Source organism: Canis lupus, chromosome 24 (genome assembly GCF_048164855.1).
Source record: "Canis lupus baileyi chromosome 24, mCanLup2.hap1, whole genome shotgun sequence".
In the NCBI taxonomy this organism is placed as follows: domain Eukaryota; kingdom Metazoa; phylum Chordata; class Mammalia; order Carnivora; family Canidae; genus Canis; species Canis lupus.
In genome coordinates, this window is record NC_132861.1 from 27,753,060 (window position 1) to 27,765,549 (window position 12,490).

General features: G+C 42.6%; 1 long non-coding RNA gene across 1 annotated transcript; it reads right to left on the reverse strand.

Annotated features, from left to right (window-relative positions):
- Positions 1–7,465: 7,465 nt before the first annotated feature.
- LOC140616466 (uncharacterized) lies at positions 7,466–10,660 on the reverse strand. Its single transcript, XR_012016940.1, has 2 exons — positions 10,343–10,660; positions 7,466–7,662 (listed from the first exon to the last, which is right to left on the reverse strand). It is a non-coding gene; the product is annotated as an uncharacterized lncRNA (long non-coding RNA).
- Between the last annotated feature and the right edge of the window lie 1,830 nt (positions 10,661–12,490).

Genomic DNA, 12,490 nt, shown 5'->3' on the forward strand with positions numbered 1-12,490 from the left:
TGCAGGGAGCCCAATATGGGACTCAATCAGGGGACTCCAGGGTCATGCCCTGGGTCAAAGGCAGATGCTCAACTACTAAGCCACCCAGGTGTACCATCCACTGTAATAAATGTACCATTCTGTGGGGGAGGTTGATAGTAGGGGAGGCAGTGGGTGTGTGGGGGCAAGAAGGGCATAGGAAACATCTGTATCTTCCTCTCAATCTTGCTATGAACCTAAAAAGGCCTTAAAAAATTAAAGTCTATTTAAAAATAAAAACACTTCAGGGCAAGTTTGTTGTCTGGGTAGATGTGTCTAGAACATATTCCGTCTCCCAGGAGAGCTTCTGGAGCACCAGCAAAACCATTATGCCAACTGGGAAGGAGCTGCACCTCTCCACCCTCAATCCAGTGGTGGGCTCCCCAATAGCCACCTCATCCTCTCTCTAGGCACACCCCAGAATGGTGGCCAGGATGATGCTGGGTCACACACACACACACACACACACACACACACACACACATGCACACACAATCCCACCAGCAATCCTGCCCTGACCCATTTAGTTTGACTGAGCAAGTTTGGATTTTCCTAAAGGACCTTTCTCAGAGAAGTGAAATTGAAAAGCAAGAGTACACAGCAAGCCCCAGAGCTCTGACTGATGCTGGAACTCCTTTGTCAGGCCAAGTTGGACTAAATGAGCCTGTGGGACTTCACAGAACAGGGAGGCTGCTGTGCATGAGACAGAGAAGAAATGGGTTGTTTGGCCACTGAAAGAAAAGGTGAGAGATATGGGAACAAGCAAAAGAGCCAAAAAGATGGAGAGGTTGGGAGTAAATGGACAGCACAGCTGGGGTCACTAAAGAACATTTTCTGAAAGGAGATGCCTCATATTCTGGATGCATTTCTGCAAGATACAACCCTTCACCTCCTGGCTCCCTCAATGCCTACTCCCAAACTTCCAGGAAGGTCTACTAAACTCACCAGGATTTTTGCAGATGTGTGTGGAAATCAAGCATGGGGTAGAGTTTTCTGTTCTCAGAAAACCAGCACACCTTCCTCCCCTATAGATATGCAAACATGAAAGGTACAGCTTTAAACATCCAAAGGGGCCATGAAAACAAAAGGTTTCCATCCATTTTACCCGGTTCTAAAGGAAGGGGAAGCCCTAGTTGAAAGTCTAATGCAAAAGCAAAAAAATAGGAAAGCATAAAAGGAACAACTTAACAGAGCACAGATATTTTTGCTTTGACTAAGTCAAGTTAATCTTAGATACCCAGACCATGGTTTCCCTCCTGTCCCGTGGTCTTCAGCTGATGTGTTGGTTCATCAGGAAGGCTGGCTTCAGGCTTAAGTAAAGACTGTCTTCTGCCCTAGGCTACCTGACCTACATCTGGCTCAGTGCTACCAACTCATTCTGATGACAGGTCTGGTCACGCTGTAACCCTGCCTCCTGCATGTCAGCTCCCCTCATTGGCAGGAGGCCCCATTCTTTGACAGGCTCCAGGGCCCATAACCCTAGCCAACCTTCCAGAAAGCTCCAGGATGAAAGGCCATGTCTGGCTGAATGAAAGGCAGTAAACTGACTTGGGAGTGAGGCTATATCCTGCCCCCACCGAATGTCCAATCCCTTCTCATCTTGATACAAAATTCACCAGCTTCCCCCACCTGATCCCCTGATGACTGATCCACTACTTCCCTTCACACACAGATGAGATCATTAACGAGTGAAGCATGCTTTATACGTTTGCTCATACACACACATCAATTAGAGGAGGTCTTCTCATCTATCATAACCCTAGATAAACAAACAAGGATGGAAAGCTCATACAGGTAAATGTTGAGAAAACAGAGGATTTTATGTCTTACCCTGGATTTCTCAAATCTAAAGACATTCTCAAGCAAAAGCAGAATAGCCAAAAAATAAAAATGCTTCTTCAAAGATTAATTTTTGAAAAATACTTATTGGCTAGATATAGCAAATGAGCCAGTGTTTCTTAACTGATAGTAGCAATTAGGCCCTTCTGATGGCCAGTCTCACTGATGTCTAAAATGAGCCAGAGCAATGATTTAAATTGAAACAGTTTACTCTTTACTTTCTCTTTGGACCTACCATGGGCTAGGCCACAAGTGATGGAGAAATCCTAATTTTGGGTACTTCCCTATTGCCACCCCTCCTGATAACTTCAGGAGTTGGACACCTGGTATTCACTTCTGGAAGCATGGAGCTGCCTTTTCACAGAGAGCTAAGTCAGTAAGTCTGTCCCTAGAGGAAATTTAGCATGTAGGACAAAAATACACTGAAACAACCCATGAAAGCCCAAGGTCGGAAACCCAAGGTAGGGTCATCTATTCTCTTAGCTCAGACTCTCTCGTCAAACTTCTCAGCAGCCTTGGAATGGGTCCAGGGGACCACATGGCACTGAAGGTAGTGACTATGACCTCAGAAAATGAGAGAGGAAGAACATTGGACTGAGTCAGGAGGCTTAACTGCTTAAGTGCATGTGACTTTGGAAAATCGCCCAGCCTTTCCTTGGTTTTGTCATCTGGAAAAAGTCCACCTCACAGGGCTGCTAAGAGGTTCCGAGTAGAAAAGGTTGAGGGTGAGAATATGTTATAAGCCGTAAGAAGCTTTTTGAGTATAAACACCCTTCCAGATATGGTCAGTGCTTTTGATTTGGAGCAGGACGTCTACTGAACTAGCTCTGTGCTGGGCACTCAGTGCTCTACATGTACCAATCTCTGCCATAGATGGAACTGTGTCCCCCCACAAATTACGTTTGTTGAAGCCCTAATCCCCAATGGCACAGTATTTGGAGATGGCGCCTTTGGAAAATAATTCGGTTTAGGTGAGGTTATGAGCATAAGAGACACTAGAGAGATTGCCTCTTCTCTCTCTCCACCTGTCCACATGGAGGAAAGACCATATAAGGACACACACAGCAAGAAGGCAGCCATTTGCAAGCCAAGGAGAGTGCACTTACCAGACACCAACCCAACAGGCACCCTGAGCTTGGACTTCCAGTCTTCATAACTGTGAGAAATAGAGTCCTGTTCTTTAAATCACCCTGTCTATGAGATTTTGTTATAGCAGTGCAAGCTGAGTAAGATGTTACCTTGATCTCCCAACAACCCTGCGATCACCCCTATCCTATCACCACTGCCATTCTACAGATGAGGAAAAAGGGAGCCTGGAGAGTTTAATGAACTTGTCCAAGTGGTGGAACCACGATTAGGAATTTGTGGTAGAGACCAGCCCAAGCTCCTCTAAACCATTTCTTCTTCCTGGGCACACAACTAAACCATGTTCCCCAGCCCTGTTAATCGGAGAGTTTTCTTCAGTGGAATGTATGCAAAAGCTCTGTATACTACCCATAAGCCAGGGTGGTGAAGAGGACAGGGACATTTTCCCCATTCTCTCACCTTCCTTTGCCAGGGACCTCAGCGACCATGGGTAGATGGCCCTGCAACAAGAAGGGAGCAGCCTGGGTCCCTCAGTGACATCATGAAGCAGAATACCTCCCCCCAACCAACCCTCACTGGTCTCCAACTTCAATAAGAAATGAACTGGTGTTGGGTTGGGTCTATTTGTTACAGCAGTTGGTATTACTTACCCCGACTAATACATCTCCAAGAATCCTTCTTAACAGGGACTACAGAGCTCTCTCTTGACTAGAGCCACAGGCAGCAAGTAGGTACTACCATTTGGGATGGTTTAACCATATAAGGTTAGTTCTAAACATCAAGGCAACCAAACCAGTAACTCATGTGAAAATAATGAAGCTATTTATTTGCAATGTAAAAACCTGAATCCTGACTCTGATTATAAGCCGGGAAACAACACAAAGACACTTTTAAAAGGAATAGAGGAAAGCTCATTTGCTGTTGCATTCGTCTTCAAGGAAATTTATTTTGATTACCAACACATGCGCAACCTGACCCAATCTGTTTTGCAGCAAAGTTTCCTTTTAACTTCCAGTACCTGGCAGAGAACCTGTCCCATAACTGACGTATGTATGAACATTTGCTGAGAATGACTGACCCTTGCTCCTGCATTGTTTTCTGTTCGCTTCCCAGTTCAGAAACATAGTCAGGAATGTCCCCAGTCAGTTTTTTTCTCTGGGGTTGCCAAACAGCCTGCCTCTTCTGGGAAAGTCCAAAGCAGCCCTGTCCTCCAAGACAGTGTTATTGGCTGAATTGCCTCCCCCCAAAATTCATGTGTTGAAGCCCTAACCCCCAGGACATCAGAATGTGACTGCATTTGGAGACAAAGCCTATAAAGACGTAATTAGGTTAAATGATTCTATTGAGGGGGCCCTAATCCAATCTGACTGGTGTTCTTATAAGAAAAGAAGATTAGGACACAAAAGAGACACCAGAGATTGTGTGTGCGAAAGAAAGAAAAAGGGCAGCCTGGGTGGCGCAGCGGTTTAGTGCCACCTTCAGCCCAGGGTGTGGTCCTGGGGTCCCAGGATCGAGTCCCGCATCGGGCTCTCTGCATGGAGCCTGCTTCTCTCTCTGCCTGTGTTTCTGCCTCTCTCTCTCTCTCTCTCTCTCTCTCTCTCTGTGTCTCTCATGAATAAATAGATAAAATCTTTAAAAAGAAAGAAAGATTCGAGTCTACCTTTTACATCGGGTTTTGGCAGAGTTGTTTCCAACTTATACTATGCTCTGTTACGGATGGTTCTAAGACCAGAACTCTTATTCCATCGTGATATTTAGAAAAATTTCAAAGACAAAAAAAACTGGAAAAAACTTTACAGTGAATTTTATGATGAACACTGGTATGTACAGCCAGTATTCCACCATTAATATTTTACTGTGCTTCACTGCACACCTATCCAGTTTCTCCTCCCTCCCTCTTTCTTCATGCCATCCGTCATCTTAATGTATCTCAAAGTTGCTGTTAACTTCCCTTTCAGCATCCCTGTCATTAACCAGAATTCAGCATTTGCCCATGATGGTTTCTTTTTAGGTAAAATGTATCTACAATGATGGAATTCACAAACCTGAAGGGTATATTCCCGGAGTATTGACAGGGATATACACCTGTCGTTCTGCAAAAGGGAGGTATATGCAGAAAGACTCCTAAAAGCTGAAGGAGGGGCACCTGGGTGGCTCAGTCAGCTGAGCATATGTGTTTGGCTCAGGTTGTGATCCCAGGGTCCTGGGATCAAGCCCCACATCGGGCTCCCTGCTCAGGGCCTGTTTCTCCCTCTCCCTCTGCCTGCCACCCCACCTGCTTGGGTGCACTCTCTCTCCCTGTCAAATAAATCAATAAAATCTTTTTAAAAATAAAATTTAAAAGGCCAAAGGAGCCCTGTGACAGAAGAAAAAATCTAAGAAGTTCACTGAGACGAGAAATGATTTATTTAGGGAACCTAGGAAAGAAGATCTGTCTGCAACCTCACTCCCCCTAAGACCTACTTTTATAGCCCTTAGGTGCTGGGAGTACTTGTTGGGGGATCACCCAAAAGGAGAATATTTAAGAATAGGCCTATGTCACAGTGGTATCTCCTGGGCAATCAAGGACATTATGCCCTGAGGGTGTGTTTAAGGATGTGGTTAAATGAAAGGAAAGAACAGGGGAGGGAGAGGTGCACCTAAGAAGGTTTCAGGTCACAGACCGGTCATCGTGGCTGATTTGTCCAAGATGGCATCAGTCTCGCTCACACACCTGTGTGCCCAAACCCCTATGAAGATATACAATATAACCACCACTGCAGAAGGCTGTCAAGCTTCCTCTCCACCAATTCCGCCTTCACCATGCCCAGAGGAAACTATTATAAGTGTGTTCCACTATACATTAGTTTTGTTTGCTTTAGAACTTCATTTAAAAGGATTCATATAGTACACATTCTTTTGCTTACAGTTTCTTTCACTCAGCATAATGTATTTGAGACTGATCCTGTGGTTGTGTGCTGCAGTAATTTGACCTCTTTTTCTGTTTGGGAAGTATCGTTAAATATACTGGGGCTGGTTGATCCATCCTTGTACAGATGGGCACTTGGGCCATTTCCAGTTTTTGGCTGTTCTGAATAAGGCCAGTATATAAACACTCTTGTACAAGTCTTTTCGTGGCCATATGTCTTCATTTCTCTTGAAATCTCACAAAACGCAAAAATGGAACTGTTGGGTCATAGGGTAAGGGTATGTTTAGTTTTGTTATTAAAGAAAAAAAAAAAAACTACCAGAGTTTCTCAAACCAAGGTGCCTGCAGCCTTTTATTATCCCACAAACAATATACAGTTACCCGCATTGCTCCACATCCTGGCCAACATTTGGTATCATCAGCATTTTTTTTTAATTTTTATTTATTTATGATAGTCACACAGAGAGAGAGAGAGAGGCAGAGACACAGGTAGAGGGAGAAGCAGGCTCCATGCACCGGGAGCCCGAAGTGGGATTCGATCCCGGGTCTCCAGGATCGCGCCCTGGGCCAAAGGCAGGCGCCAAACCGCTGCGCCACCCAGGGATCCCTCATCAGCATTTTTAATAAAACCAGACCTTTCTATATATCTTGCTTTGGATGTCAGGAGATGGGAGGGGCTTGCCATCATTGCACAAGTACGGGGGTACTATGGTTGCTGTACTGTACAGAATCTAATTTAAATTTATTCCTTCTAACAGCTTGTTCAGGGGTGGAGAGAAGTGAGGTCATTGTGGAACTGGATTCAAACCCAGGTTTTTCTGGTTCCATTTTTTTTTTTTCATCTAAGTTAGAAACAAGGTGTTGAGAAGGGAGATCCCTGTATAAAGGAGTGTTGTCAACCTTTTCCCACTACAGCCCTCTGGGAAGGAAGCTCAGAATGTTCTGGTTCATATTAGAAGCTCATGCTTCTGACCCTGTAGGTTTGGATGACCCGGGGACAGAAGATAAGGGGGGAAGAAAATCCTTCACCAAACACTGGCTTCCCTCCACCTGCTAGAGGTCTTAGGAAACGAAGCTCTTGGGCTCATAAAAGGCCTGAAGGAAGAATGAGGGGCCCAGAGAGATCTTCCAAATGTCTTTGAGTCCCTTTTCCTTCCTCTGTAAAATGGAGAGAACTTTCCCACATGCCAGGATTGTTGAAAATATTCTTTAAAAGATATGTATTATATAACAGAGCAGATCACATAATAGATGATCAATTATTGTTTTTAATTTTCCTGTTCCTTTGAGGATTGTGAAAACAATTCCGTGTTGTTCTGGTTTTGCTCTGGGCGTAGGACCTTCTTTTCCCACTTCTGTCTTTTTAAATCAGTCTGGGTAAGTACGTTGGTCTGATCTTGTAAGATCCTTGCAACTCTGAGCTTGAAGATAAATTTGAACTAACAGGTTTGAACACTGTTGGGAGGAACGAGAAGGTAGAGAGGGGATGCATTCCTCAGATGTCACTGTTGGGCCCACACACAGGAGAAAACACTGACCGCTGCTAAAAGTGTTACCTGAAACTGGGTTCGCCTCTTGGTGGGTGTTGAGCCCAAAGATACAACCAAGCCAAAGAATAGGAAAAGGAAGGGTTTTATTTGCAGCAAGTACAAAAGAACACCTGGGATCTTTCCCAAAGAGTGTCTTCCCAAACAACAGTGGAACTGGGGTGGTTTTAAGCTACGTATTCATGAAGGCTCTTGTGCAATGGCCATCATCAATTCCCTGGCTCCAGCTGGTCCAGTATCTGAGTGCTCAGAAGGGTTTAGATCCTGCAAAGATAACTCAAGAGTGTGTGTCAGGTCACTTTCCACTTTCGCCTATGATCCAGCTACCTCCTGATCTGATAGTGGCTGTTTCTTCTTACATTCTTTCACAAGATAGTTGGGGACCTAAAATGATTTTTCTTATGTCAAGAGAGCTAAATCTGTCTTTCTTTTTCTGGGGACCCCTAACTCTTTCTGCTTACAATACCTTCAGAAACCATTGTTAACTCCTAAAGAACCCACCAGATAGCAACAGATTATTGGTGAAAAATCTCCACCACAGAGTCTAACTCCCTGGGATTTTAGAAGCTGGCAGAGAGAGGCCAGGGGAAAACAAATTTACAGGCATTTACAAATAAAATTAAAAAATCAGGCATTCCTTCAGAAAAGGAATTCTTAAAGGACAGCCAAAAAAAGGAAAAAAGGGATTATTTCTGCTTTAGCCTTTTCTAGTACTTTCCTTATCAATCCTTTATTTGGCAATAGGTTTATTGAGATAAAAGTGACATACCATAATATTTGCCCATTTGAAGTGCACAAGTCAATGGTTTATACATAATTTTATTTTATGTATAAAAAATATAAATATAGTAAATATATAGTATAAATACATTTATATGTAACTTAATATTTATATTTACAAATAAATATTATACAATTACCTAATATAAGTATATATAAAATATATAATTATAAATTATAATTTAGAAATATTTTATTTATAATAATTAAATTTTAAAATAATTTTCAAATTATATATTGTATATAACTATGTAATAAATAAGTGTATATTATATATACATATATAAACATAAATTTAAAAGCATATATATAAAACCATCACCACAATCCATTTTAGAACACTTTTATCACTCTGAAAAGAAATTCTATGCCTTTTATCTTTCTCCTCCCAAATTTCCCAGGTCAGCCCAAGGCAATCACTAATCTTTCTACCTTATAGAGTTGCCTATTCTGGACATTTCATATAAATAGGATTAAAAAATATGTGGCTCTTGATTAAAACTCTTCACAGTGTAGGGCTACCTCACAGTGTGAGACATACCTCAATATCATAAAAGCCATATATGAAAAGCCCACAGTAAATATTATTCTCAATAGGGAAAAACTGAGAGCTCTTCCCCTAATCCAGGAACATGGCAGGGATGTCCACTGTCATCACTGCTGTTCAACATAGTACTAGAAGTCCTAGCCTCAGCAATCAGACAATAAAAAGAAATAAAAGGCATCCAAATCAGCAAAAAAGAAGTCAAACTCTCACTCTTCACAGATGACATGACACTCTATATGGAAAACCCCAAAGACTCTACCCCAGAATGGCTAGAACTCATACAGGAATTCAGCAAAGTAGCAGGATATAAAATCAATTCACAGACATCAGTTGCACTTCTATACACTAACTATAAGACAGAAGAAAGAGAAATTAAGAAATCAATCCCATTAACAATTGCACCAAAAACCATAAGGTATCTAGGAATAAACCCTCTTACACTGTTGATGGGAATGCAAGCTGATATAGCCCTCTGGAAAACAGTATGAAGGTTCCTCAAAAGTTGAAAATAGTTACCTTATGACAGCATTTGCACTACTGGATATTTACCCCAAAGATACAAATGTAGTGATCTGAAGGCCCACCTGCAACCCAATGTTTATAGCAGCAATGTCCACAATAGCCAAACTATGGAAAGAGCCTAGATGCCCATCCACAGTTGAATGGATAAAGAAGATCTGGCTATATATATATATATATATATATGTATATATATATATATATACATATATATATATGCCATAAAAAAACCCCAAATCTTACCATTTGTAAGGACATGGATAGAACTTAAGGGTATAATGCTAAGCAAAATAAGTCAGAGAAAGACATCATGTGCTCTCACTCATAGGTGGAATTTAAGAGGCAAAACAGGATCATAGCAGAAAGGAGGGAAAGATAAAACAAGACAAAAATCAGAGAGGGAGACAAACCATAAGAGACTCTTAATCATAGAAAATAAGCTGAAGGTTGCTGGAAGGGAGGGGGTAGGGGGATAGAGTAACTGAGTGATGGGCATTAAGGAGGGCATGTGATGTAATGAGCACTGAGTGTTATATAAGAGTGATGAATCACTGACCTCTACCTCTGAAACTAATAATACATTATATTTTAATTAAGTATAAATGGAAAAAATGTGACCTTTGTGACTGGTTTCTTTCACTTAGCATAAATGTTTTCAAAGTTTATCCATGTTATAGCATGCCCAAGTATTTCATTCCCTTTTATGAATGGGTTTCCTTTTTATGAATTGTATGGGTGTATGACATTTTGTTCATCAGTGTGTGGACATTGGGTTTTTCCATCTTTTTGATGGAGGAAAATTGGAAAAAAGGCAGGCAGAGACAATGATGCCCTGCCCCCAAGAGAAACCACCCTCAGAAGGATTTTATACCACCCTGGAAGGAGCCCTCCACCCTTTCCCATGTGATAGAGGACAAAAAGCTGTTGGATGACAGGTGCAGGGAGGGTTAATCAGATTAAAATAGCCCTCCAATAAACCCATAGAAATCCCTAGACTTACAAACATGGATGGCAACCCTCTCAGAACCCCTCTCTCTCCATGAGTTTTGTACTATCACTTTATTATCAACCAATAAATTTTGAAACTTTGCTGCTTACCACTCTTAGTCTGGTCTACTTCTTCATTCTTCAAAGTGGTATAACCAAGAACTGCAGGCACCTTAAGGAGAAGGAAGTCCTGTAACATTTTGATTATTATAAATAATGCTACAATCACCATTTGAGCACATATCTTTGTGAAGGCATATGTTTTCATCTCTTTTGAGTAGACACCCAGGCCTCTTTTCCAGAAGCTCGGCAGGCAAATGGCTTCTGCCACAGGTCCAGGCCCTTCTGCAAGCTCTGAGCAACATTCCCTGAGCCCCTGACCTCAAACTTGGCAGGTTAAGGCAAAATTCTACTCAACCTTCAAGGCCCACCTCATGCGTGGAGACATTCACTCAATATTCATTCTGTACTAGGTGCCAGGCTCTCTGCTACAAGCTGGGGCGGGGGGGGGGGGGGGTGGGGGGAGGCAGAAAGAACAACATAGCATTTAAAAGCAAAGTTCCGGGCAGCCCGGGTGGCTCAGCAGTTTAGCACCTGTCTTCGGCCCAGGCTGTGATCCTGGAGTCCCACGTTGGGCTCCCTGCATAGAGCCTGCTCCTCTCTCTGCCTGTGTCTCTGCCTCAACCTCTCTCTCTCAAGAATAAATTAAAAAAAAAAAAAAAAAAAAAGCAAAGTTCCACCAAGTTAATATGAAGATCTAATTAGCTTTATTAAACAATTTATGAGTTGACTAGCATCGCCCCATCTGGCAAGTAAGGGGAGCTCAGAGGTGTTGTGCATTATGGAGAAAAGGATGGGGCAAAAAGTTATTAGCAAAAGAAACACCGTTCCAGGCAAGGTTACTTTCCCTTAGCCAGAAAGGCAGGGGGTCTTATTAGGTGGGTAATGTGATTTTCCTTGGGGAATGGGGAGGTTAGAAAGGGCCCATTTGACAGATTACCTCATTGGTGCTGACCAGAAATTCTGGATTCATTGGCTTAACATTCCATTCCTGGGAAGACAGATGCTGCAGTTAAGTCTTGGCTTACTATCCTGGGGACAAGTGACTCTGAATAAGGAAAGGGTTAGGGTCTAGGCAGGGGGAGATGGGAGGCCCCTGACTCCTCTAACTAGGCTCCACAGGGGAGTGGAAATCCCAAATGTGGAAAAATGCTGAGGTGGACAAAACCCAAGATAAGGGAATGAACTAGACCACCTAGCCCTAAATGGGAAGGCTTGGGAAGTTTTTTTTTTTATTTTTTATTTTTTTTGTCAGCTACCTTGTAATCACAGAAAACAACCAGACCTCAAAGAAGAAGTAAGCCATTAAGGATGTTATCAATAGTCCTTGCTCAAACCAAGCCCGCACAAAAAAGTCAAGGCCACAAGCTTCCTGGTCAGTTCTCAATACAAGACCGCCAGTAAAAGCCCAAGTGGCAACCCACACGGCAGGGCCCCTCTCACGCTAGAGAGTTTCTTTTTTTCCTTTCTGCTCCCATCTTCACTTAATACATTTTCACTTCCCTGTGAGATTCATTCTTGGACTCCGTGAGACAAGAACCCTGCAATCACATAACAACTCTACTTTGGGCTTTCTTTTTAACTATAGGCAAAAATCCTGGAGTTTAAGATCCAGTGAGGGCTTCGAGAATAAACAAATTATGTGGTGCCTTCCTTTCTCCATGAAGCATTCCTAGCTAAGGCAGGAAGGGTTACGTTCTACTGAAGTTGTACTTGTTTATTTCTCTGTTATTTCAAAAGTGATAATCTATCTCTACAATGACACCCATTCAAAATTTCATAAAAAAAGAAATCATGTGGGACGCCTGGGTGGCTCAGCGGTTAAGCGTCTGCCTTGGGCTCCAGGTGTGATCTTGGGGTCCTGGGATCAAGTCCTGCATCAGGCTCTCTGCATGGAGCCTGCCTCTCTCTCTCTCTGTCTCTCATGAATAAATAAATAAAATCTTAAAAAAAAAAAAAAAGAGAGAGAGAGAGAGAGAGATCATGTAAAGTACTCAGCACTCCTGTTACGATGAGGAGAGATTTCCCATGGTCATCCGTGTGTCCTCCCCATTTGGGTTTCCTTTTATAAGCTCCATTACTGGGTTTGAAAACGATTGACACCATGTGGGAGAGGACATGTCAAAACACTGATTTGCAGCCTGAGTCCATGGTTCTCAAGATATGACTGGGTAAGCTTGTAGTGGGGCCATCTTGACT